Source organism: Triturus cristatus, chromosome 2_1, assembly GCF_964204655.1.
Source record: "Triturus cristatus chromosome 2_1, aTriCri1.1, whole genome shotgun sequence".
NCBI lineage: Eukaryota > Metazoa > Chordata > Amphibia > Caudata > Salamandridae > Triturus > Triturus cristatus.
Genome location: NC_140581.1, coordinates 701,654,002 through 701,680,712, shown reverse-complemented (window position 1 = coordinate 701,680,712; position 26,711 = coordinate 701,654,002). Strand labels below are relative to the sequence as shown.

The window sequence follows — 26,711 nt, the reverse complement described above, 5'->3', positions numbered from 1 at the left end:
TTTATCTCCCCGTGCCTACCAAAAATGTCCTTGTGCATTGTAACTAGTGCTGCTGCAAGGCGCTCCAATACCTGCGGGCCGAGGTCACGCTATATAAAACTGCAAAAAACAGAGAGGCCATGGAGGGAATGAAGCGTGAGTCCTATTGAGACAGCGAGGTGACTGAGATACACGTTTCCTTCAATGAAAGCCCCGTGATGCTCAGCGCTTAGGAACGGCAGAAGTGCGGTATGACGTGTCACGTAAAACAAGCTACTAATTTTATTGTTAATAAAGTGAGTTGATACTTGGAAGAGAGGTTCACCTTACTTACACACTCTGGAGAAGAGGCAGTTCCGCTCGCGGTGAGCAGCTCTTTCCGAGACACCCTAAGTCTGTAACTGATCTCAGATAAAACCTTGCCGGCAATAGGTATTTTGTCAACGTGCGTTGTTGTAATTCCCAAGATGTGTGTGCATTCGGGGAACGGGTCATCCATAAATTCACGTTCAACGTGTCAAGCTGCGTCACGAGTGATCACAGTGTGCGTAGGCGCAGGTCCCCCAGAGAGACCCCACTTCGGGAATGGATGCGCTGTTTGTATGAGGCTTGACTGTGTTGTGCGTTTAAGATTGGACTCTCTGTACTTTGAAAACAGAGAAAGTAAACGTGAAAGTCAGACTCGCATGGAAATGGAGCCCGTCTTGAACACCGGTGACGCGACTCTTGCACGTGTTTTCAGAAGGCGCTGCCATGTGTGACCCCCGGCATAAAAGCAGACGAACCTTGCTTTTCTACATCTACCATCCATACCTGGTCATGCAGTCTACATGTCAATACGTTGTCCGGCGCCCCTGGATGTAATAGAGGTGTCTGCTCCATGCATTTCAAATGAGTTTTGGAATATGCTAAGTTCTGACCTTAAAAATGCTCCATGTTGCTACTTTCCAATGAGTCTCGGGGTCTGGATGCCTCTGGACTGATAAAGTGCTCACGGTGTGTGCACAATATGGTGTTGGTGGACAGCGGTCTCATTATTCATAGGCAGAATATGCCATAGAAGCCCATAATTTGGAGATAAGAGCAAATATACAGAAAATGTAAAAATGACCAGAAAACTTGGAGTGTGTCGTCCCTTTCCCAGCTGACCAGTCCCGTCACCCATCCCTTTATTCATTTCCTCTTGTCCTACAAATTAGCCCGGACCCCTCCGGCAACAACGTATGGCGGTGCTACAGTCACGCTGTTAAAGCCCGCTCAGTGACTGGCTGACTCAGCAGTCTCCCCCTTCAGTTTACGGAGAAAGGATGATGTAGCGCCTAGGAAGGCCCGCCCTGTGGTCTGCAGCGCCCCTGCCTACCGTCCGGTGAGGATCCAGGCCGGGATTGCATCTTGGCTGCTTGTGCTGCTTGCTGCTGCTGCTACAGGCAGGCAGAACACCCCCACGTCCCCCCACCCGACCCCGCTTCTCCTCCCATCCACGGGTGTCTCCAGCCTGCTCCGCAGCGCCCCTGCCTCCCGTCCGGCGAGGGTCCAGGCCGGGATTGCATCTGGCTGTTCGTGCTGCTTGCTGCTGCTACAGACACAGCAGGCAGAGCAGCCCGCTCGCCCCTGCCCCCGGTGTCTCCAGCCCGCTCCGCAGCGCCCCAGCCTCCCATTGTCTGCTGCGCTTCGGTGCCTGCCTGGACTGACGCACGCTCCCTTCCCGGACATTTTTGTTCTGTAAAACCATCAGAAATGACTGTGCGTGCGAAATCCGTGCTTTATTTACAAATCTGATTATAGCAATACACTCACACACCCATTACGTTTCAAACGTGACTCTAATTACAATCTCATATTAATTAGAGTACAGTTGGTCTGTTCATTCCATGTACCCAAGTATTTATTATCCGCACATTTCCGTGTTGCTAAATATGTCACTCGTACTCTTGTTCTTTTTCATGTTCAGCGTGTTGTGTGTGTGCACTTCTCTCACCCTACGTAAACGCGTGCGCGCCTGGATTCCCTTCAAATCGTGTGCTACTTTTAATGTGTGCACGTTTTGCTTTCTTTATTATGCGCATAGTTGCTATGTACGTCTTTGCGTGTACTCTTCTCTTTTCCATGTACATGTCGCTGTCCGTGCTTTCAATTTGTTCCCTAATATAATGCAAGTTGTTGCTGTGGGTGTAAATTCCTTTCTTGTCCATGTATGTTATTGATGTGCGTGCATTCCTTTTTCTCCCACGTAGGTTTTGCAGTGCGTGCTCGAGTACTCCTTTCTCTTCCTCATGGATTGTTTCGGTGACTGCTCGCGCGCTCCTTTCACTCCCATGTGCAGGGGCGTGTATTTCATTTGTGCATCAGGTGCAGTGACACCGGGCTTAGAGGCCTGAGGGGCTCACTGAACCCTGATAATGGCTGTATTTTATAGTTCGACCTGAGGGGTCTACTTCCTTCCTTGCACTAGGACCCGTGACACACTTGCTATTCGCTGCCCATTTGGGTTGCTGCTGTGCGTGCACCCCTTTTATCCTCCCATGTAGGTGGTTCGTTGTGCATATGCGTGTACTCCTTTTTTTTCTCCCTTGATGCTTGCGGGGTTTTCTTCCTCTCCCACGTAGGTTTAAGCTGTGCGTGCATTTCTATATTTTTCTTCCATGTAAGTTGTTGCTGTGGGTGCGTGGCCGCGTATTGCCTTCGTTCTCACAAAGGTTGTCTGTGCAGTTGATGTTACCATGTCTATGCCTCTTTTTTTCCTACCCCCCTCCTTCGATTCGTCACGCAGGCTGGCTGCAGAGTATACTCCCTTCCCCAGAGATCCGGTCCTGGTTTCCCCTCTCCCCGGCGCGCTCCCTGCGCAGGGCGGTGCTGGGAGGGGGAGGCTGGCCGATGGGCAGGAGGAGGCGGTGCCTGGCGGGCACGAGGCGGACAGGGGGCCGGGCTTCGCACTTCGCTCCTCTGCGCTCAGTGCAATGCCCAGCAGCTTGGACTAGGAGTCAGTCAGATCCACGCTCTCCTTCCCCCTCCGGAGCCGGACCACAGCACGGGACCCGCGCACCCGGCATACCCCGCCCGCACCCCACTGCACACGCACCCCGGAGCCCGTCCGTCTAAGTGGAACCCTGTGGAATTTGCTTTTGAGGAAAGAGTTGCTTGAGTCTTTTTATTGCTCTGGTTGGTCCCTCCTAGCACCCCTGGAGAGGAGAGCGCAGCGGACGAGTCCTGCCCGACGCCCGCAGCACTGATCACACGAGCACATGAGGAGTGATGACAAAGGTTTGCCGAGGCGAGAGCGCTGCCGGAGACCCCCGCCCAGAGAGCGCCCCTCACACGGATTACTGATGGGACACTGCATCGGCTAGTCCTGCTGCCAGCTGCCCCTACATGAGCACAAGGTATGCCCACGCCTCGACTCTGGCTGCGCGGAGCAGGTGGCGCGTGTGCATCCGAGGGGGTGATGGTGCACGGCGTGCCATGGGGGAGTGGAGACAGCCTCTCCCTGGGGCGCCTTGTGCGCGCCTGCCGTGGCTTCGCATCTCACCCGGTGCATCAGATGGTCGTTGTTCCTTTGCCCCCTCCACCTCCCATCACTCGTGCTTCTCTGGGGGTACACGAGGGGCAAACCAGAGAAGTCTGATTCTCTGTTTCCCCATGTAATGTTGTTGGTTTCTAAGCACGCTGGGGATGCACCACACCCCTGAGTGGGCTCTAAACATAACATGGCTCTTGGTTGTGGCGCTGCTTTGGCTGTTTTCCGCTGTCCTCCGCTGTCCTCTTGTTCTGCCTGTATTGATGTTTCTGTTTTCATTCTACCCCGGCTTCAGGGCCGGAGTTTGCAGTTCTTTCACCTTTATTAGAGTCGCCTGTGTTTTTTCTTCACTGGTGTATGTCTGGGTCGCTGGACTATGGGGGTTATCGGTATTTGGCAGGTTTTCTGCTGATGTTTCTCCTGGGTTATTTTCTGGATGTTGTCGATGATTCTTGGCCGCTTCTTATCTTGAGGTGGCCCAGTTTCTTTGCTAGTATTTGCTCCAATCCCGTTGCCCTAGTTTATTGACAGCAATTAGCCTGGGCGGCTGGCTAATACTTGCCACAGTTTCTTGGGGGTCGGTTTGCCATGGAATTCAAGCTCGGGTTGCCCGGGTTTACTTAATTAGCGAAAAACTGCCTGTTTTTTTTTCTTACTTGAGGCTGCTGAGTTGCTCTTGTAAGGTTTGCCTCGTTTTCATGGCCCGTGATAGTTACTTTGTTGGGGAGCCAGGTCTCATTTTCTAATCTGCGATTCGTGGTTACTTTGATGGGTTGCCCATATTCATTTGGTAGTGTTTTGTATTCCAGGTTTCTTTACTACCATATTCTTGCTTTCCTTTGTATTTTTGTACTCATCACGAGAAACCCGATTTATTGGCCAGGCATAGTCCAGTTTCTTGTCTGATGATTGCCTGGATTTCTTTCAGGGGGGTCACTTGCTTGGGTATCTGAGCTCATGGTTGCCCGTCCATCTTGGCTGGTGGTTTGCACCAGTTTCTTGTGCGGTATTTCTCCCAGTTTATAATCTGGCATCCGCCTGTGTCTTTCCAGCTGGCATTGCTGGTTCCCTTGGCAGAGGGTTGTCTGTGTCTTTTGGCTATGGATTCTTTGGCACTCCTGGCTGGGTGATTTCATGGCTTTCTCAGCTTGGGTTCCCTTGTGTTCTTTGCTTAAATTTCTTGGCCGAGGTTTCACCAGATTTCTTGGCAGGTGTTTCTCTGATTTCTTGGCCGTGGTGTACTTCGGTTTATTGGATGGTATTCTCCCAGATCCTTTTGGCTTGTGGTTGCCTAGATTTCTTGTCCTGCGTTTACTCTGTTTTTGGCCGCAGTTTGCTGGGGTGCCTTGGCTGCCGCACGCTAGGGTGTCTTGGCTGCGTCATTTTTCTTGCTTTGGGTTTTCGTGGCTTGTGATTACCAGGGTTTCTTGGCTGGAGTATGCCACGGGTTGTATAGGCTGATGCGCGATTGAGTATTTTTGTCCGAGGACCCTGCAGGTTTATTGAGTGTGGGTTGGGTGAGTTTCTCGCATGAAAGTTGTCCAGATTGTCCGGACGCTGACTGTTTTTTTCGCTGATCTCAATTATAGGTTTTTGCTGGGATCTGCAGGGGATTCTTGGTTGAAGTTGACGCAGGTTTATTACTTTGCGATTCCCCAGGTTATTGGCTTGAGAATTGCCCATTTTGTGACTGAGATGGGCCGGGTTCTTGATTGGGCCTGCTTCAGTTTTTACCTGGGTGGTTGCCTGGTTTTCCTGCTTAGTAGATGGTGGGGCTTCTCTTGTGTTTTGGGGGCGGGTTGGACTGTGTTCAAGTCGCAGGGCTGTAGCTGCTCCTCGGCCCTGCCCTGCCCGAGGCTGGGAAGTGGGGCACCCCTGAGCAGGAGACAGTCCAGGGTCGGTGCGGAGTCTCGAACCAGCAAACACTACTTCCTTCCTTCCCTTGAAAACATGCCTTTCCCACGCCCAGCCTCCGCCTGAACCCTGACACGGTGCCCCGTGCCTCTCTCGGGGAGGGGAGGGGTTTGTTGTCGGGCCCAAACTAGCTTTATTGACAAGAGGTGGGAAGTGCGTGCTTTTCATACCCCCTGCATTCAAGACATAAAATCACTTTTCTAGAGGGGCGGCGAGGGACTTCTCGGCAGCAGTGGCAGGTGGCAGCCGAGAGGGGTGTTTATAGGGTGCCTGCTTTCTGCGATAATTGGGGGGAGGATCTTAGCAGGTTTCTGGTCGGGGTGACTGGGGCAGAGGGTGCATGGATTCCCGCTGTCCTTGGGTCATGGGACACTCGACCCCAGCTTAAGTGGAAAGAAGGGGGGTGGGCACGAGTGTCTCTCAGGGGCGGCCGCTGCGTCCTTGCGTTTCTGTGTCCCCCGGGCGCACAGGGCTGTGCGCATAGCGGTGAAGCGCGCAAAGTTGGCGCAATCAATCAAATGTGCTGCGTCAGCCAGGTAGCGGCTCCAGCTCTCGGGACAGATGTGCAGGGGGGGGGGGCGTAGTTATTAGTCTGCATTGTAACTTTAGCAAACCCTGAGCTTTTCTGCGGTGCCCAGCAGCGCTCTTCATGTGCAGAGCGTGACAGGACCCTGGTATATACACTGTCACCTCGTGCGCGAGGCTATGACACGGCGATGATTGACAGGTGAGTGTGTGTTTCATGGGTGGCGCTGGGGTTGATTGTGGACATACATGTCTGGGAGGTTGCTGTTTAGTTTGTGGAAAGATCTGCAATGAAACACGCTCTCGGAGTTGCCAGGGCACCCCGAGGAGGGTTAATCACTCCGGCTCTCCCTTGGTTGCACCCCTGGCGCCTCAGCCCTCCCGAGCCCACAGAGGCCCATTGAGTGCCGACCCTAATTGGTGTGCGCCCACCATCTTCTCACCGGCGTCTCCAAGCACTAATTGGAGCGGTCTCCCCCTTTCCTCGCTTCCCCTGTAATTATTTTTTGCGCTTTCGAAGCAATTGATCCGAGTGTAGGGTGCACTCTCAGGTTTAGAGCTGAGGGGGACTTTAAGCGGTGCACCCGTCCTGGATGGGGCTGCTGGCCCACCACAGGGCACCTCCCAGGCCAAGCAATTACGTGCACTCAAGTGGACGCTTTCAGCGTTATTTTTACTTTAAACAAATATTCTGCCGCGACCCCAGCTCCGAGTTCAGAGCACTTGACTGGGCGTTTCCAGCCTCCGAGGACTCTGGGTACTGACGTGAGTTTCTAGAGGGCACCGTAACACACACACAAACCGAGTTTTTTGGTCCTTCGGGTATTTCGTACTTTGGGTGAATTTCCCGTGACTCGTGGTTCCTGCCCAAGAGCACTCCTGCGCAGATGGTGCGCCGTGTATTAGAAGAGCCTGCTTCTTTTTACGTCCCTTGACTGCAGGGAACAACAAACTCCCCCAGAGCTGAGCCTACAGACAGTTTATTACAAGTACACAGAATGTATTTCATTGGCTTCACAGGTGTGAACGGTGTTGCCAAAGTACACACTTCAAGCACATGCTGCGGTACAGTCTCTCCCGTGGTGGTCACATTTGTTCTCGGTTTCTTTCGAAGCGCGTTTTATGCATTGTCTCTCCAGTTAGTGACGTAATGTGCCCCCCCCCCCCACCCCCCGTGCATGGTACGCCTCCTAGAAGGATGCTCGGTGCTTACTTCGGTGCTTGATTTGGAAAAGTAGAAGTGCAGGTACTCTGGAGCAGACTCAGAGTGCCTGCTTGTTTCTGAGCCGTGCCGGTACTCTCCAATTCAAAGTGTTAAGTCTCTCTTGAGAAGTGCAGGTACCCTCCCTCTGTACCGGCCCATTTAAAGCACTGCGTCACTTGTACGAGTGAGGACTGTGCTTGCTTGCCGAGAGTCCTGTGTGGGTGGCACTGTGTGAGGTCAGGCTCCCGGGCTCGTGGCTGGCAGGTTCCATCTCGGCTTGCGCTCGGATCTTTGTTGGCCAGCTTCTGTTTTTAGGTCTGTATTTGCACGGTGGTTGTCTGCGCTGTGGGGTTTTCACCGCAGTGGGGGACTGTGCACAATGATGGTTTCCTCACAGTGAGATGAACCGTTTAGAGTGTTGTGCGGTCACAGGTGTGTCTCCCAGCACACAGCACTGTGCGGTGTTTCCATTGTACCTGTGCTGGAAGTTCTCTCTGCGCGCTGCCCCTGGAAGGATTCGCCAAAGTGTGGGGTGGGGGCTCTCCAACAGAGGGGTGAATGTAATGAAGTCAGAGGGACACTGCCCTATCCTCTGTTGCTTTAAACTGGGACCTGTCACAAAAAAAGACAGCATTTCCCCCCTCCACACGCACGAAAAGTTAATGATGGAACCCTGAGCATGTAGAACCTATCCTACATGCAAAACGCCCTTGGGCTGCAGGGGCGGTGGATAAAGAGTGCCGGCCCCTCTGCGTCCCAGAAGCCCGCTATGAACCCCCAGGTTGTGTTGGCAGCCACATAAATCATCGTTGCGCTCTTATTGGGAATTTCTGCACCATGCTGCTTCCCCTTCTCCCGGGCCGCAGCAGCCTGGCATCAAAGGGCTGCCAGCTTACTCATTAACCCAGTTTTAAATACCAAGGCAGAACACTGTCTCCAAGCGTTATCCGAAAGCATCTTCGCAGGAACCCACGCATGCGCACCAGTGCTTGTAGTTCTGTCAGCGCGTTCCTTATCTTCGGGCGGCTGCTATCGGTTCTTCAGAGCCTGGAAAGGTTTGATCCTTTTCCAGGCACTTCCTCATTGTTTGGTTGTAAGTTTGCCAAAAGATATACCTTGCGTGGGGTACAATCTGTTGTAATGTCTCGCTCTCAAAGAAAGCCCCGCGCGGCTCTGTGCCTTGCTCCGTGCGTGCTGTGGGGTTGCAGGTTAACCCACGGCCTGCCGTTTCGGATCAGCAACCCACGTGCACGCGCGCCCAGGGGCTTGCGGTGTTTCAGGAATCTTTGTTATGATCTGATAATCTCCCAAAACAAGAGCAGGCCTGCCCGCCAGCCCGCGGCCCGGCTGCGCTACTCCAGCTCACGCACTGTGAGCGCAAGATGCGAGCAGCCAGGAATGGCCCCTCAGAACGGGTTAAAAGGAGGAGCGGTAGTGTGAACGGTGGCGAGTTTCAACAGCACTCTAGCACTCCTCAAAAGGAGTTTTAAAAACCTAGCTAAAAGTTGGGGTTCATGCAAAGGCTCCAGTTTCTGCAAGAGGGGCTATATCTGGACAAGAAAACCAGTGGTCTCATGTTCTCCATCATCCACCTCTTTTGGGGTGGGGCGGAGGTTTCTCCTCCCACGTTCGTGCCAGAAATGGGCAGATCTTCCAATGCTCCCTACGAGAAAGGACAGCACACTGTAAGCACTCGAGAGCATCGGATTTTGTATGTTTACTGGGGGATTTTTTCGAGCGCACCTGTCCTCTTCCGGTAACTTCAGATCTCCGGAAGTTTTTTTTTTAATGAAAGCGTGAGTTGGTCACTCAGCAAGCTGGAAGTTACAGTCCATGTTCCAGAGTCACTACCCTCTCCTGCCCAGAGTGTTGCAATGCATTATCGATATAGCGCCCTCGCAAGTGTTGTGAGTGCGAAGCGCTGTCTGACACTTCATTTGGTATCTCTCATAGGAATGGCTGACTGCGCATATATGGCATGTTCTGCGTTGTTGGCGTGTGGGTACCATTGGCCGCCTGTGTATAAGAAGACAATATTTTAAAAGGGTGCCCCCTGCTCACATACAGATAGGTATCCTGACTGACTGCTCATGTGCGCAAGGCCTAATGTTATTTAATGCATATACTTATGTACATAGGATAGGAATGCACTCGACGAGTACCTGTGTGGCGGTTGTAAAAACGAGTCAGATGGCGCGGTTTACTGTCCCCTTCCCCCATCCATCGATGCCGGGGCACTGAGGCCATGCCCAGTCTGGGGAGCGCGCGAGAGCTGTGGAGAGCACACGGTGGGTAGGAATGCGCGCTGGCACCAGAGAAGAGATAACGTCGCAGCAAGGCGCGGGCTCTGCGCCTCCTCTTCCTAGTGCGACGGCAGCTCCCCCAGCCTGGGAGGAGGCGGGGGCCGGGGACAAGGCGGGGCCTCCATTGATAACAAGACAGCAGATTAATGAGCGCGGCTCAGTCCGCCCGTGTTGTGAAAGGGTTGCGAGTGATGGCGAATTTGTTTGTGTGCATGTTTTGGGAGTCGGGAGGGGGCCCTGCGCCCACCCCCGTGTTGTTGTGCGAGGAGTGACAAGGAGCAGGGATATTCAACGCTGACAGACATGAGGCTGGGGTGAAATCGGCCTGAGCCGTGAGCACCGCCGGCGTCGTTCTTCCATCAGTGTGACATCAATGGAAGATGTGGGCTGAGGGGCGCGGGGCCTCGGGAGGCCTCTGTCGAGGGTGGGCGCCCAGGCATGCGCCCTGCAGATTCCCAGTGCCACCAGCTGTGCACTCGAGATTGGTACGGGGCTCAATCTCGCCCGGCCAGGTGCTGGCACAGACGGTGGCTCCGAAGTGCAGGGTTTGGTCTTTCTTGGGAGTGATGGTTCACAGATGCGCCTCCGCCCTTCCAGGAGCTTAGAGCTCTCTCGCCTCAGCGGCGTGCTGGTGTTATTTCTTATACAGATTGTCACACGCTGTGCTAGGCACGCCATGGCTGTGACCTGAAAAATGCACACATTCTTTGGCTCCGTGTGTTACAAAAGCCACAGCTCTCCGGTGCTCCAGTTGCAATATACAAGGCACACGGCTGCTGGAAGGAAGTGAAGAAGTACTAAATGTGTGATCTTGATGACACCAGATCTTGTGAGTGGCAAGTCCCAGAGGTACTCGCCCAATCACTCTCCACTCGGTCAACCTACCTCGACTCCATCACTGCCAAATAGGGGGTGCGTGGTGGGTTTGGTCCTTCTTCGAGTCTTTCCCCCGCTGCTGTGAACCGCCTTCCCCCAGACCTAGGGATTAATGTGCCCCGGGTTCACAAGAAGATAAAAAAACATGGCCACTTGGTTCATGATTCCCAGTAGAGTTTCATTGTTATATCCAGACACCTATGAGTGATGGAGCACTGTATGAACACACGCACGCGCTTAACCCGGTGGACGCGGGCTCTGGCGGGTTAGCTGACCTCACTTTGCATTGTCTTTGTAAGGTTTGCCTTTATAAATGCAAGACTACGACAATGTAATGGACGTGAGAAGACTGCGATCGTGACTTCTGCCCTCCTCCAAAGTCCTTTTTACAGGTAACGCATTGCCTAGGGTACTGCTGCGGACGTACCACTGGGCGATCTGTATGACCCTGTACTGCCGCGGATGCACCACTGGACGGTCTGGGTACTGCTGCGGCTTTACTGGACGACCCAGTAGGCTACCATACGTCCAGTTACAAGAGCAGTTCCGGTGCATGTTAGAATCTCGTTGGGGTGACGATGCATTGCACAGGGGGACATGTTGTAGTGATGCAGCACTTGTAGCTTGGCACATTGGTTGCATAACACAATTGGTTGTCCACTTCTGAAGGTTCAAACCCAAACTTTGTACATTGTCCACTTGAGCCCAGAAGATCAGTCTACGTGGAGACCGTGGCAGGAGGGTGCGTTGTTGACTGGTTCTGAGGTTCCGGCCTTCCTGGTGTATCCTTCAGAGTTTGGATTCCGTCTCTGGGTGGTACGGGTGATGACCTAGTGTGCTGAAATGACTTGATAACATATGTTGCCAGTTGATATGTTACGCTCACCTACATCAGTGTCATTTCCCCTTCCACATTGTACAATGTCATCGATGGGTGACGTTTTTAGGAAGTCCTGTTGCCCCAAAAGACATTGAAGGCTCTACTTAAGAGGCATCCACCACCATAAAAAAGGGCACGCCCCTCGGACCACTGCCATGCTCAGATTTTTCAGCCTGTACTTGCCTTTAGATAAATGATGACAACTTGGCTGTGCTGGGTCTAAGTGAAACAAATTTCCCGTCAACAAGGCATGGGTTTGGGTCCAGTACAGGGGAGAAGGGTGTGTAGAGGAGTACTAGCCTCCATGCACAGGTTACAAGGTTGTGCCTTGTGTTTGAAAAGTTTCAATTTGTGTCCTTTCTCATCTCAAGGCAAGCCATAGGCTTTGTTAAAGTTACAGAGTTTGCCCTTATTTATGGCATCCCAGTGCCTGTCACTGGCACATGACTTGCTACAGTCCTGTGTCTGTATTAATACACACAAACTACCACATGACAACCTACAACTACCACCAAATGCAAGTCAAACCACTCACTGCATCCATTGCCCTTGAAAAATGTGGAAGGGTGATCAGCCTTAGTGAAACGTGTCAGTTTGAATCGTAATAATTTGTGTTCCATTAAAATAACTTTAAAACCTGAGTAACCACAAGCGAGATAAATAGGAGGATATATTTGAGTATATTTTATTTGAATACTTTTCCACCTGTGATCCCAGGATCTGGTACAACGTCTCCTTATCCATCCGGACTTCTAACCTGAAGAGTCGCCTCTTTAAAGGACATTACATCACAAAACATTAACGTCTATAAACCGCTACCGCGCCTATCACTCGATGACTTAATGCTCCTCTCCACTGCTCTTGACTAGGTTTTGCACTATAAAAATACCACAGACAGACATACATATGGAACCATCAGCATTGTGTTTCAATAACTGTGTGTGTTATTAAACAGTGCACACAGATTTTTTTTCCTTCAGTCTATTGTGGTTATGCTATAAATCTGACTGGATTGCACTTTACAATGGGTCGTCCCCAATGTCTTTAGGTCTCTGTTAATTAAGACCTTTTGATTTTACTAAAATGATATCCATAATATACATCTAGAGGCTTTTTAGGCAGCCTTCTTCAGCCATCGGGCTGGTGTTGTTTCACTTACACTTTATTCACCCACTACAGCGCGCAACGGGTCAGCCCACTTCAGCCATTGGATAACTTCACTGTGAGTGACGGCATGCCGCTGTTTCACAAGGAGCACATGCTATACAAAATAGTTCCATTCTGTGCCTGGGACTACAATGGCAATGAGTGTTTTTGAGAACAACATTTTTTTTTTCCTTTAAGCCAATTATTTTTTGTTTGAATTGGAGAGGGACCACCAGCTCCCTCAATAATAATAAGGTTTTACAAAAACCATGACAAAGCGAGCACTGGCAAAGGCTGGCAACCGATTCCAGATCTGTTGGCTTTTGCCTATGCTTGTTTTACTATTGACAACAAACCTAAAAAACATTAGCACTCACATGAGATATTGCTGAAGTCCACATCTCTCCCTCTTTCTTCATTCTCTACATATTTATCCACCTATCCTCTCAATTATCGATTTTATCTCTACCCCTCACCCCGTGCTTTGTGTAGCATAACGTGTATATAAATAGCAAACATAACACATCAGTGTAATAGCACAGCATTTCACAATTTGATGATGGGAGGGGCTTCAATACTAATATTTGGTGAGCACTGTGCAATACATGTTATAATAAATTGTTTACTGGTGCATGAATTGATGAAGCCAGGGAGCAAGCTACAGGCTGCCAATGATTTCCACGGATGTCACAAATGTAAAACGTGTGCTCGTGGCGTTAACACCAGTGCATACATTACTCACTTCAATGGCAAACGCTGTAAGAATAAAGGGGTTATTTAACTGCAAGACCGAGTTTTCAGTTTACCTACAGTCAGGTGAGTGTGGCCTACATAGGCAGCACGATTTGACAGAGTCATCATATTCACCTATGAGCAGTAAAAATACAGAGTGGGTGTAACCAGTGGCCCGACATATCCATGAGCTGCATAATACCAATCCTAAATGCTTAACTTATTTCCTAATTGATGCAGTCCAAGACAACCTAGGGGGGCAATCGAGAATGAACATTAAGACAACTGGTAGGTGCATCGTCAGCCTGGATGCCAAATTTCCTAACGGGTTGAATACTGAAGAGGAATTTTATTTATTTCTGTGAATAATAATCATCTGATTAATATCCCTTAGCTAACAATAATCTCAGTAGTGTCCATGGTCAAACTGAATGTGTGGTAAATGGGTCACTTTGTGATACTTTTAATGATTTTGCGCAATATTAATGAGTTGATATTTACGAGAAATGTAGGTGCAGCACTTTTTGTCTGATTGGGTGCATTATTGATGAATATTTAAGTGGAATGGAATAAAATGTGCTACAGATTTAGTGTATTTGGTTAGTTCAGCTCTTGAAATTATGGATCACGTCACCCACATGGACTCAAATATGTATTTAGAATGTTCACATATCCACACAAGAGTGTTCAGTGACTGCTATGTGCAGTGGTTGAATCATTGGGAAATCTGCATAAGTATATGTAAAACATTGGATGACAGAATGTACATTCCAAATCAGTGAATATGTACATATGAGATTTCAGCCACATTGCAGAATTGTGACCGAAGTATGCAAATTGTGCAATATCAAGTTAGAGTGGTCTTGTAATGATTAATGTATGTAACTGCTCACGAAAGTTAATGTATAATAATGAATCAATCAATTCAGGGTAGGTGGCACACAGTTTCGGTTTATTTGAAATTCATTTCTATTTATCTTACTTGAAAAAATGTACGTTTTAATTTTGTATGTTGAAAGTCTAACAGAAAAAAGACTGTCATTCAGTCTTTCGTTGTTGTAATGGATCACATGGACGCTATATGAGAATGTGGAAGATGGCCCCCACGTGTATGTGAGCAAGGTCGCTCTGTGACCAAAACGTGTAATGGCAGATTGTGCTTAATAAACTTGTCTGCAGACAACTGGGGTGGTAGATGTTAATCCCCAAATGGCTAGGACTGAGCTTTGCGACAGTGTATGGCCTGATGGGGGCCTACAGCAATTTGAGATGCCTATGGGGTGGTCGTCTTTACTTATACCACATTACTTACACCACCAGTGGCTCATGCACATCCTTTTGCCCAACCCTATCTGTATCAATGATAAGCTGCATCCTACGAAATGGTAACTGATCACACAAGTATGTCCATCCTAAAAGGGTCCTTTCAATACCCAATACCTCTGAATATGCATGGACTGGTCGTTAAAGCTATGGTTATGAAGCTTCCACTTTACACATCTCACTTTGTTACATGTGTGTTGGCTGTTTCCCAACACCCCTCGCCTGTGGAACCTGTCAGTGGCATCTTTTGAGGGTCTGTTTATCTCCCATTAGCGTCTGTTGGAAACACTCTGTCATGGTGGGCACCACATGTCCATGGTAAGAAGACCTTTCTTTCTGTTCCCAGTAGAGGCCTGCTCTGGGGTGTTGGTGCCTCTCCTGAAAGCTCCTTGAAGCCACCTCTAGCAGAGGGATGCCAGAGAGCTGTAATAACATAATGTTTGTGCATCTTGGACATAGTGCGCCCAGAGTGAGGTCTTGGATCTCAAACCTTCGGTCTGTCTCTACAGTAAAGGTGCTTGCCGCCTTTCTGTACCCCTTCCCTCGCGCTAGTCCCCTCCTCCACTGCTCCCCCCGCGCCCCACTGTGGTCAAACAAAGGACGCACCAATTGTCTTGTCTCTGTGGCCCCCCCGCCGCTGCCTCCAATACAGACGCCATTGTCCCCGCATTGAATGGTGACAGCTGCCGGCCTGCCTCTGTCACACACCAGCCGCACACAAAGGCAGCCATCACGGCCGCTCCACACACAGCCTAAAGAGGGATTAATTGCTATTTGAAAATGTTGTTTTTAAATACCAAACGTTTTGACACCTTTGTCGTGTGCTTCCAAACTCACAGCGGCTTTAATCATATATTCATGCGCGGTCCATGAATGGAAGCCCCCTGCGCGCAGGCTTGGTGCTGCATATGACTTTAGGCCCAAGGTGGAGACACACCGCGCGCACACACGTGTGCTGTACTGGCTGATGGACCTGGCAGTCAGCAGCACTAGTGTGCTGCCTGGTAGGCTCAGTGTGCTGCTTGCAGCAGCCCAGACCCATAGATAGTTGTTTGTCAGGTTATATTGTTGCTTACAAATGTATCGTGTGACATCAATATTGTGTCAAAGAGTGACTTTCGAAAGTCACTTTGGATGCAGATTTCCATTATTTTTGTAGCTGATATGATCGATAGTGTGAGAATTCGATTATATAAAGGGGGGCAGTATTTTAGAAGCTGATATGTAGGACGATAGATAGTGTGAGAATTCGATTATATCCGGGTACCACACCCCGTAGATCATGTAGGGACCAACAAAGCGCTGCCATCCCGGCCTAGTTTCAGACCTGGCTTTGTACACCTAATCACTCCTTGCGGGGTACATATAGCAATGTTGATGGTCAGTCTGCTTAGCTACACCATCAACAGCAGGGTAAGTTTGAGGGTGGAGCCCACTATCAAAGAAGGGACACAAGTTCATTTATTTTAAAAGTTTTATATAGCACGAACATGACCCATGAGGGTATCGGAGCGCTTTACACATGTTCAGAGAGCAAAGACATATGGAAAAAGTAAGGCTCCCAAGATATTGGAGAGCTCCTCACAGAACGTAGAAGCAGCGTCATCCCGGTGTATGTAGTGCATGTGAAGCAGTCAATGCAGTGACCCTTCTACGCATTCATAGTGACAGGGGGGGCAGTAGGCGGCACTGGAATACCGCATTAATGCCTAAGGGATGCTAAGATGCCTTAACATAGGAGGTGGACAAACCCCTGTTGACTTACTCCAGGCAGGATCTGCAAGTAGGTGTTGGTCTCAGAATAGGAAGAAATAGGCCATCTAGCGATGCTAAGCTACAGGTTCGAGGGCATGATTCACTGCACCCAAAAGACTACACGCAAACAACCCCGCTCAGGGGCTGGGGCATAAATGATGCAGAGGCAGACTGCGTTTTCTGCTTTACGAACAGCCAACAAGCAGCAGGAAAGGGCTTCTTCCCCAAGCAGCGGTGCTTAGTATGCAGGAAACATTACAGCGTGACATGACAGGCATCGCTCGTAGAATACACCTACCCATTAAAGAAAGAACGATAGCATCTGTAGCACAGGCTTCTTGCAAAGGTAGGATACAAGGGAGATAATAAACAGGGCGGCGCCGTTTCTGGAAGCAGATTAGTGCTTTTAATCCACAGAAAAGCAGTGTACGTCCTGCTTAATACTGCAGTTTTTCAATATCTGTGCATTGTAAGAGGCGGCATTACTTTGACAACAATGTGACGGGTATATGAGTGTGTTTCATACCATTAAAATGACATGACTTGGTACAGAGCAGAGAAAGAGGGAGACACAATTCAATATGTGAGAACAGAGACAAGACATCCCATGGTTTCCTAGGGCAAAAATAAATAGGGTCTAACTTTAGATGGATTTAAAAAGTTTCTTCTTCATGTCCAAAGTACATAGATTCCTGGTCCACGTGCATACGTCCTCTCTGGCTTCCTCCCGTGCTTGGAGCAACACCAGACAATGAAAATCTCCCTCCGAACGGCATCGGTTGCACGTTGGACCAGGGAGAGGACATCTGTTGCAAGGTGGATTAACGAGAGGACATCTGTTGCAAGGTGGACTAGGGAGAGGACATCTGTTGCAAGGTGGATTAACGAGAGGACATCTGTTGCAAGGTGGACTAGGGAGAGGACATCTGTTGCAAGGTGGATTAACAAGAGGACATCTGTTGCAAGGTGGATTAACGAGAGGACATCTGTTGCAAGGTGGATTAACGAGAGGACATCTGTTGCAAGGTGGACTAGGGAGAGGACATCTGTTGCAAGGTGGATTAACGAGAGGACATCTGTTGCAAGGTGGACTAGGGAGAGAACATCTGTTGCAAGGTGAATTAACGAGAGGACATCTGTTGCAAGGTGGACTAGGGAGAGGACATCTGTTGCAAGGTGGATTAACAAGAGGACATCTGTTGCAAGGTGGATTAACGAGAGGACATCTGTTGCAAGGTGGATTAACGAGAGGACATCTGTTGCAAGGTGGACTAGGGAGAGGACATCTGTTGCAAGGTGGATTAACGAGAGGACATCTGTTGCAAGGTGGACTTGGGAGAGGACATCTGTTGCAAGGTGGATTAACGAGAGGACATCTGTTGCAAGGTGGATTAACAAGAGGACATCTGTTGCAAGGTGGATTAACGAGAGGACATCTGTAATTTAGTGGACTATGGAGAGGTAGCGTTTCTGGTCCTTTTTTACCTCACCAGAGCACTTTTCACCCTAAGTCCTCTGATGTTTGTTCAGAAAGTCCCACATGTGACATGGTTCAGTGGCCTCCTGATGGCTGCACTGAACCTTTGGAAGCATGTTCCCAGGATAGGCCAACACTTGACTGGCCTGGTTCTTCAGTGGTGCTAAGGGCCTGGCGCTTTGTGGCATGTCTTTGTAGACACTAGGCGGTGCGGCACTCTCTGCGGGATGCACAGTCCAGCAGTGCTTTATACTGAGACCTACTGGGGAGCCTAGAGTGACCAAATCCACCTCTGCTCTCCACATTTGATGGCTCGGGCCGCTGCCAATTTCACCCCTAGAAAAACTAAAGTAACACATCCATGCCAGCCCTGCCAGCGAGGTAATTGCGACTGTCCACTGTCTTTAGTTCAAACACTCCTGGGTACATTTTGACTTTCGCTTTTGCTAATGAAATGAGTTTGCTCTGTCTTTGCCGCCTGAAACACACTGTGGTCCATGCTTTGCCCTGGACCCAGGCAGGCAATAGTAATACTCTATTTCATGCCCTGTCAAAACTTGATCAATAACTGTAAGCCATCCAAATAGGGCAGCACAGAAGCTACCGAATCCCAATGTAGCATCTGCCACACTGGCCTGTTGTTTAACTCCGGGTGCAGGAGAGAACCGAACTTGGGACGCTGGTCTCGATCTTCAAGGCCACATACCAACATGGCCGCTCCTCTCCATGTTGCAACACGCAATCACCGTTCACATACAGACGCAGTCATATCTCGACAGCTGACATGAGGATGCTGTGGACATTCAGTTCCAAAAGGGGAGCTTTTGGAGGCGGTCCATAATTAGACCATTCTGACAGAACTAAATCCTCCAGCTCGCCATACGACAACTCTGTTGCCACCCGCCATAATGCACAGCCTGTTTCTGTTCATCCAATCATTGCCGGCCTAGTTCCTCTGCCACCCACCCGCCTGCGCTTCCCGCCTGCAGCTGTCTCTCCAGTTATGTACGTGCCATTACCTCCCTGGTGTTCAGGCTGTCCCGCTGCCCTGGTGAGATTTATGTATCCCAGCGTGCTCTTGTGCAGACGCCTACAGGCCTGGAAGTGTGATGCAAAATACATGCTTAGTTGCTTCAGGCATTAGGCCTTGCTTGTGTTAGTGCTCGCCTCACCACATGCATTGGTGTGTACTCACTACTGAATGCGGCTGTCATACCAATATTAACGCCCCCGACTCAGAACAGGGCTCCTTCTCCCGAAGACTGGGAAAAGAGTCTAGCAGAAAGCGTGTAAGAAGCAGGCGACCCCGGAGGGGCATAAATTCACGCGGTTATTGTGCCGGCTGTGACACATGCACAATGTGCACTGATGTGAAATGGAAGTGGCTGTTTGTCTCGTTGCGTGAAATGGCAGAACCCAGAAGCTGCGATTCCCACAGAGGGAGCAACACAGAAGCACGACCAATACATAAAAAGAAAAAACACCAGTAGCCCCCGATTCATGCTTACTATCACGTGCCTGCTCAGAGGAGCTGAGTTTACCCAAGCAGCCGCTAACGCATGCGGGGGGGGGGGGGGGGGGGGGGGGGGGGGAAGAGTCGCACAACATACCTGAAAGTGCTCTTACGTCCAAAGAGAAGTCGGGAAAATACCCCAGGGCCCTTCCCTGGAGGGACGAACAGTTCGACTGAGTCCATTCTGCATGTGACCGGTATCAGTGAGCGACCAGGCTCTGAGGGCGTGCTTGAGTCGCGGTTTTATTCATTAAAAATAACACTGCATTTCCTTCTGTGCCTTTTGGTTCAGAGAGTCGCCGCAATGTGTTGTTTCGAAGGCTTTTACGAGTCCGTTTGGGACATCGTATTGTACCGTGGAAGATCCGAGTTAAATTTCCACTCAGGATGAAGTTCAGCTGCACAGGTTGTTGACCTGGGAAAAGTGCAGCCGCACTAAACGAGCGCCCTCTGTTGGCCGCTAAACGTGTTGCAGAGACCACAGCTCGGAATTACATGACCATACTTCCCTATTTAAGCTATATTTTCGAACTCAAGTTCATCAGTTACATTGAAAACAAATCGCAGGCGGAAGTGCAAATAATGTAAACATGCAATTGAGTTAATTTAGGCTGCTTTATGTTTTTGTTCCGCCAGAAGCAGTGTTCCGTGGGCCACTCATTAGCCATCTGCCTGGATGACGTCGCCAAAACAGATGAACACAGTTCTGCTGTGTAAATTCTTACCAGGGGTTTAAGGGCACCGACAGTTCTAAAGAGCAGGTGCTGAGACGGGTCCCTCTTGGGCTCTTCATTTTTGCCCTTAGTCGGAAAAAAATAATCTTAACTCTGCAGCAGTAGCACCCCTCGCTGCCTTCGATATAACGTCAAAGAGGCTCGTTATAGTTCTTTCGTAGTCTCATCTTTTCAGACTTTTCAGGCATTTTTAATATTAAATATAATAAAGCCCTAGTTGTTGCTTGTTTATCGTATGCAACTAACAACCATTGACAAAGCCAATTGGTACTGCATATTCTGCGCAACTTGCACCCTAGGATTGATGGAATTTAGAGATATTGTACTGTAAATCCACTTATAAACTGTCCATTATTGCAATGTTTACGATGGTAACTACCGATGTCGTTAAGGATTCATGTATTCTACATTCTACACTTAGATCTTATTTTTATTTTATGTTTGTTTTATGCTGTCATAATTGTTTGCTTATATGGTTGTATTTTTTACATACCGAATAAAAGCATATGAACTGACAAAGCCAATTGCCCTGGCCTGGTGTAGGTGTAATGTTACTGCTTGCCTGGATGAAATGGCAGAAACAGCAAAATACCAGTCGGACGGCAAAATATGCGAAGCACAGATTTTTTTAGCTTACATTTTTTTGATGCAACGACCCTAAATGATATCAGCCACGCCTCTTTAAAAGACGCCACGGTTCTTTCATCCCACTGAATGCCCTGCTTCTTACCCCGGCTGACCTTAGTTCAAATCGAGCAGTGGCACCTCTAAAGTGGCATCTCTAAACCGGTCCACAGATAAACTCGTGGAACTACCTGCCGGGGGAGGAACTGTTGTTTTCTGTGTTGGCTCTTCGTTCATGCAATAGCTAGAGTGATGGGCCCACTGGACGGGCGGCAGGCAGGGCAAGTGTGCTGGGATACCGCCCACTGCCAGCGAAGAACTGCTGGAGACACCTGTCACAGTTGCGGTGTCACGTGATTAACCTAACGAAGCAAATAATTCTGCTTTTAGAGCTTGGCACGCTTTATAACTAATCTAGGCTGTGATATGAAAAGCTCGGAGGTTGGCGCTTTGTTTACTTCCGGCGGATTAGCGGCTCGTGTGTTAAACAGCCCAGTCTGGTGCGTGAGTGGTGGACAGGAATGAGAAACAGATTGCAAAATGCAGAGACCCGCGCACACGGAACCGGCCCTGCGTTACCCTCAGTGCGTGCACGCGCTGTGTTTGTGGGGGAAGGGGGGGCCTGCTGCTGTTTTAATCCTATCAGAGGGCGTGCGATGTGTCTGCATCTCTCGCAGCCTGCTCCAATGCAGATTGAATCCGAGTAACGAGCGAACACTCACTCCTTGTGACATGCAAGCCCTCTGCAGGATTCCCTCTCTTTTACTCATTCTCCTTCGCTCTTTCCGGTTCCCAGGTTTCCCAAGTCCTGTTACCGAAAGGTCCGGCCGGTATGAGTCAAGCCTTGCCTTCCTTCCGTTCATGCCTCCTGCCTGCTGTCTGCGGGTCTTGAGGCAGGATCTGAGCTTTTGCTCACCTTCTGCCTTCTTCTCTTCTCCTCTGTCTCCCTGTCCGTCCTTGCCTCGGCCCTGCCAGCTGAAATCCAGTACATTCCCGGGCCTGCCTGAGGTGTCCTTTTTACAATCGATTCATTTCAGATTGAGTTCAGTGTACCACGAGACTGCAGAAACTACTCCAAACACAGTCCTCGTTGTGACACAGCCCCAGTACGTCTGGTCTCCTCCAGGTGTCTTTGAGCAGGGCACGTATATAGCGCTTTGGGATCACCATATTAGTTCAAGGCACATCTTGCAGGACCAAGTTTGAAAAGGTGTTACTCTTGGTTCTGGATCAGTAGGAAATCTCACGCCTCAGAATGTATACTTTTATCGCATTATGGATTGAATAATTTGTAATAACTGTTAATATTTATGGGAAATGGCGGCTTTGGGCCTGTCAAGCTCTTCTGTGAACTTCTAGCAACAGAGGGATCAGAGTTAAAGTGAACAACCAAGTCCATAACCAGAGGGACAGTGGGCACCTTAAACTGCAGGGTCAGGGTTCATCAAATGTCCCATGTAGGTTTGTGCAGTCTCCGTGTGGTTACCACCTTCGCAGCCAGCAGTGATTCTGTTACTACAAAAAATGTACTTTCCTAATATAACCCTACGTAGAGGTGCCCACCCCAGATTTGTCCCTTCATCACCGTCACACCTTTGAAAATCCATTCCTAGTCATGCCATTGCAAACAGTACACAGAGCTCTACCTGGTGTGTAATGACTTCCAAGCGTGGACAACCTCAAACTAATTTGCAATTTACCTGCGCTACCCGAGGATTAAGTAACAACAATGATTTGGTCCCTTATGCAGATGACATGAAACAATCTTTACAGAGTTTGACAGCTGTTAGCTGTGCTTCTTTAGGTAGCAGCACATCATGATAATGAAAGCATGACAGTTGCAAGGCCTCTAGCCAATCAGAGTCCGTGTTACTCCACCGGTCTTCTCAAGCCCCTTTCCTGGGATTACAATGGTCATGTTGTCAGTTGCAGGCTTACGTGTTGGACTCTTTCTGGTTTGTGATTTCTCGTTGTCAGTTACTGCATCTGTTCCACTCACCCTGAAGGGCGTTGTAGTTTCCCAGCCATGGAGAGTGGACTAGCCATTTGAAAAAATGTCAAGCCACATTAGCAGAGTGCTGGTCGATATTTTAAGCTCCATATCTAGGGTACATTTATTCCCATCACATCATATGCAAAAAAGTGGACTGTGCGAAGCTGGTGCAAGCCTATGGCTCACCGCTAAGCATCTCATAGGCAGTACCACTTGCGCACAGTGTGATGTCACCCAATAGACCTGCTTGCAATGTTATGTTATGTTATTTGCACTTATAGAGCGCACGGTTACCCTGGGGTGTCCTGGCGCTAAGTACTGGTTACCTAGATAAATTGAACACAAGCTACTGAGAGAAGAGCCATGTCTTCAAGCTATGGACCCTTCTAGGTATTTTAGCGCGCATCTCTTCATTGAAAGGACCCTATACAGGCTTTTGTGTCTTGCTTTCTTCTCGTCGCCCATGTAACCAATAACTAAGTGCAAAGTTTGCAATAAATAATCTGATGAAAGGGTTGTTTTTTGTGCATTGACGCACGTACGTGAAACTGCTGAAGACTCGTCACTCAAGTTAGAGTGAGAGTGTGTGTGTGTGTGTGTCTGCCTGTCTGTGTACCGACTACTCTGCAGCAGATCATGCATAGGTCAATTGGCTCTAAAGTGTTTCTACAGATCTGTTTTCTGTAAAAGAGAGACTTCCCCGCCAGTGAGCACAAACACCTGTGCCAGGTACTTTGACAGGTTTACAAACCAGGCCCTTGTGTGAAAATCACACTGGTTTTCACTCAACAAAAGCCTGGTGTAAGCTACTTTAGAATTGACGCAAACAAATGTTGGCTGCATATTTTGTGTTTGTCTGTCTAGCAGTGCTGTCGTCCTTCCTGCTGGCGTGTTGTTGCCAGTCTGTGTTTTTCAGTGTTATTTACGTGTACACGAATAGGCATTTTTGAAAGAAACATCATTTGAAAGCTACCTGCGTGCTACTGTCATGTCTGTCTGTTGCTACCTTCTGTGCTTTGCAAGTGTAGTCCGAAAGAAAATGTAAAACTGATGTACACAGGTTCGAAGGTCAGACCTTTTTTACTTTAGCTTCCACCTGCTTCCTCACTACGTGCATTGCTGGTCCACACAGATCCGGCACAATTGAAAAATAGGTTGAAAACATAGATTTAAAAGGAGATTCACATTTTCCACCTATCCCCTACTATGTTGTTTTTTTTAGCTTTCTGCTGAATGCCACAGACCCTCATAAAAACGTAATATGTATGTGTTCAGTGCCTGTCGCCGGTTCCATTATTTGATTCTGTCTAAGGGGGTGGAGATGGACATTACATTGGAGGTTGAGACTCTTGAAGCACAGCATTACACCCATGGGGGTCTCACGCGATGCAGTGGGTATCTTTTTGTCTATTGCACCAATCTCAGTGGGAGTCTGCGCTCCATTTACTATCACTGACACTTAGCGAATTGTGTGCTCAACTTTATGTTTTATGGCAATCTTAACCGTGTAGAGAAGGGCAGACCTCCATAGCCTTGGGAGCCATATGTATGCAGGGTAAGAGAAGAGGACCAGGGTTAAGGGTGCCCATAGCGGACAAAGGCGCAAAGGGTTTGATGCAAAATATGACAGATGAATGGAAGCAACTGGTGGAGCCCAGAAAAACCTTGATGTCAGAGTCACACCACTAGAGCCAGGTAGATGCCCACCCCTTTTGTTCTTCCACACTCTAAGCTCAGTTTACTCTCCACCCCTGCCTGTGCTCTTGCACCGTGATTTCCTGTCTTGTTTGTTTCGGAAAGGTAGGTGAGGGTTCAGACGGGGGTGGATGGGACAAGCAGTGGCCAGATGAATAGAGGCATACAAGCGAAAAATGGAAGCACCTGGAGTTGTTTAGTATAGGATACAGGGGATCACAGAGGTGTCTGCATACAGGGACTCACCACAACGGAGGCACACGTGGAGTGAAGGCATACAGGGGATCGCAAGAGGAGTCAAAGAAATAAAGGAAGTCATGAGGTCAGTGATATGTAAGCACACGGGGTCACCAGACAGGAGGCACCCAGGGAGTAACAGAAATGAGGTCAGATGGGGTCACCGAAATCTAGCATATAGGGGATCACCAGAATGGAGCCATACAACGGCTGCAGGGGTACAGACTGGTAGAGGATGTCATGAGTGAAGGCGTAACAGGGAGCCTTGGAGGGAAACCAAAGAGGGGATTACAAGGATGGTGGCAGATGGGAAACAGCCATCACATCGCATGCGTTACAACGCGGTCGTTACAACAACCGCATTGTTACATTGCAGTACCATTACAGCGCAAGTCGTTACAACGACCTGCTCTAGGGGGCGCTCTAAACTAAGGAATAGTATAATTTACTATTCCAACACCTTCCCTACTGTTGCACACACTGAAGTTGAAATAGTAAATTATACTATTCTTAAGCCCAGCGCACCCCCTGGAGCAAGTCGTTGTAACGACTTGCGTTGTTATGGTACTGCGATGTAATAACGCGGTCGCTGTAACGACTGGGTGGTAATCGCATGCGTTTGGAAACGCATGCTTTGTAGAAGGCTATATTCATGGTAGATAGTGGGCCACTCAGCCTATCTTCCTTCTGAAGTCGATAAAACAAGTACCATTGAGTTGGGTAACCTTAAACATCTGTTAGTCAGCGCCATGAGGCCCTTACGGGTGAACTTGCACTTTACAAATGCACGTTATGTTATGTTAGGAACACTAACGTTTGAAAAGGGGAAAGAAGGTATCACACACTGATGGATGATGGTGGATTTCGAAGCATTTTGAGGTGGGACCTGGTGGGTATATCATCACGCATGTGATCTTTTTCTTAGATGCTGTAATCAGGAACCAATACCAGAAAGCATAGCGCCTACCTCTAAGCTGAAAAGCCTTGAGCAGTAAGACCAGTTGAGCAATGGCTCACATGCAGGATGTAGCAGAAAAGGCTGACTACATATCAATAAAGCACCGGCTTATAATACCATGCCCATCTAACATTCCTCACTTATAATGTGGAACGGGCCTATAGTATAAAAACACGAAGTTAAAATAATCATGCAAAAATGTGGAGAGAATATATTTTGACTTTGCTGTTTATACATAAAATGAATGTTTCCCACATTTCTGTGTATATTTGAACTCAGACATGATACTATTTTTAAACAAACGTGTGGAACTCAGGATTACATTTCAAGCTGCCTTTAGGCAGTAAAGAAGGTGTGCTTGGTATAGTTTGCTTTCTGCTGGTTCTCCTTGTCCACAAAAGCACTGCAGTGCCTTTGCAATTCTATATGTGGCAGAAGGGTTAATGGTGTGAAGTTCCTTGTTATTTCTAGGATAAGACATTCAAAGAAAACCTTTTCTTTCATTCATAAAGTGGATGCTACCGGGGAAGGAGGGATCACAAGCATGCGCACTGTGTTTGTAAATAAAAGCAGCTCCTAGCCCTGGGGCACAAGGCGCCACCTCACTGGCCTACTGTGAGGTACACAGTGTCTCCTCTCTAAAAATAGTGGGGGAACACTGTCGACACGCATCCACTCCTGGCTTGCGCCCTGCTTTTATGATAATGTAAATAAGTCTCAATGCGTATACTGCTTTTCCCTAATAGTTTAACATATTCTATTGTATTCCATGTTAATGGAGCTGAAATAGACCGTGTCTCGGATTTACAAAGCTTGGACGGCACGGTGAACATTTCCTGGACTTGACCTTATGGTTAGTTGACATTGATCCTACAGCAAGTGCATTAACCAACTGAGTTATCCCCACTGGGTCCACTCAGTCTCCACTGTATTGATTGCTCCTGGGCAGAGGCAGTTTTTTCTTGCATGTCTTGTTGTTATTGAGTGATCAATTATTCAGTGGGTGAGGGGTAGTCCAGCCTTGGGCATGCCTCCATGCTAGGCGCCAATTATAAGCATAACCTCAGGTGTGAGTTTATCAGTGCTGTGTGGCTGTCACGCATCTAGAGCACCAGGTGGGGACCAGAGGTTGTGGACCTGTCCCTGGCCTGGAGCAGGATGACTCCCGCGACCTCGTCTCTCCCTGTGGGCCTAGCGGAATGTTGCTGTCAATCAATCGACTGTTCATTTGTTAAAATGCTTCAGACGTCACATGAATATTGCAGTGACCGCTGCAGCTCATGCTCTCTTCTTTGCTGCCAAAGGTCATGCCGCCTGATGCAGCTAATG

General features: G+C 48.9%; 1 protein-coding gene across 4 annotated transcripts in view; it reads left to right on the top strand.

Annotated features, from left to right (window-relative positions):
- Window positions 1-1,324: 1,324 nt before the first annotated feature.
- The window catches only part of SEMA6A (semaphorin 6A), a 184,981-nt gene continuing 159,594 nt past the window's right edge, over window positions 1,325-26,711 (top strand). For 2 of the 4 annotated variants that reach the window (XM_085632649.1, XM_085632646.1), the window contains exon 1: window positions 2,931-3,359. The gene's annotated coding sequence lies outside the window, so the exon portion shown is untranslated. Of the gene's footprint in view, window positions 1,346-2,930; window positions 3,360-26,711 lie in introns of those variants that run through there. The other 2 variants (XM_085632648.1, XM_085632650.1) reach the window with 2 other exon arrangements.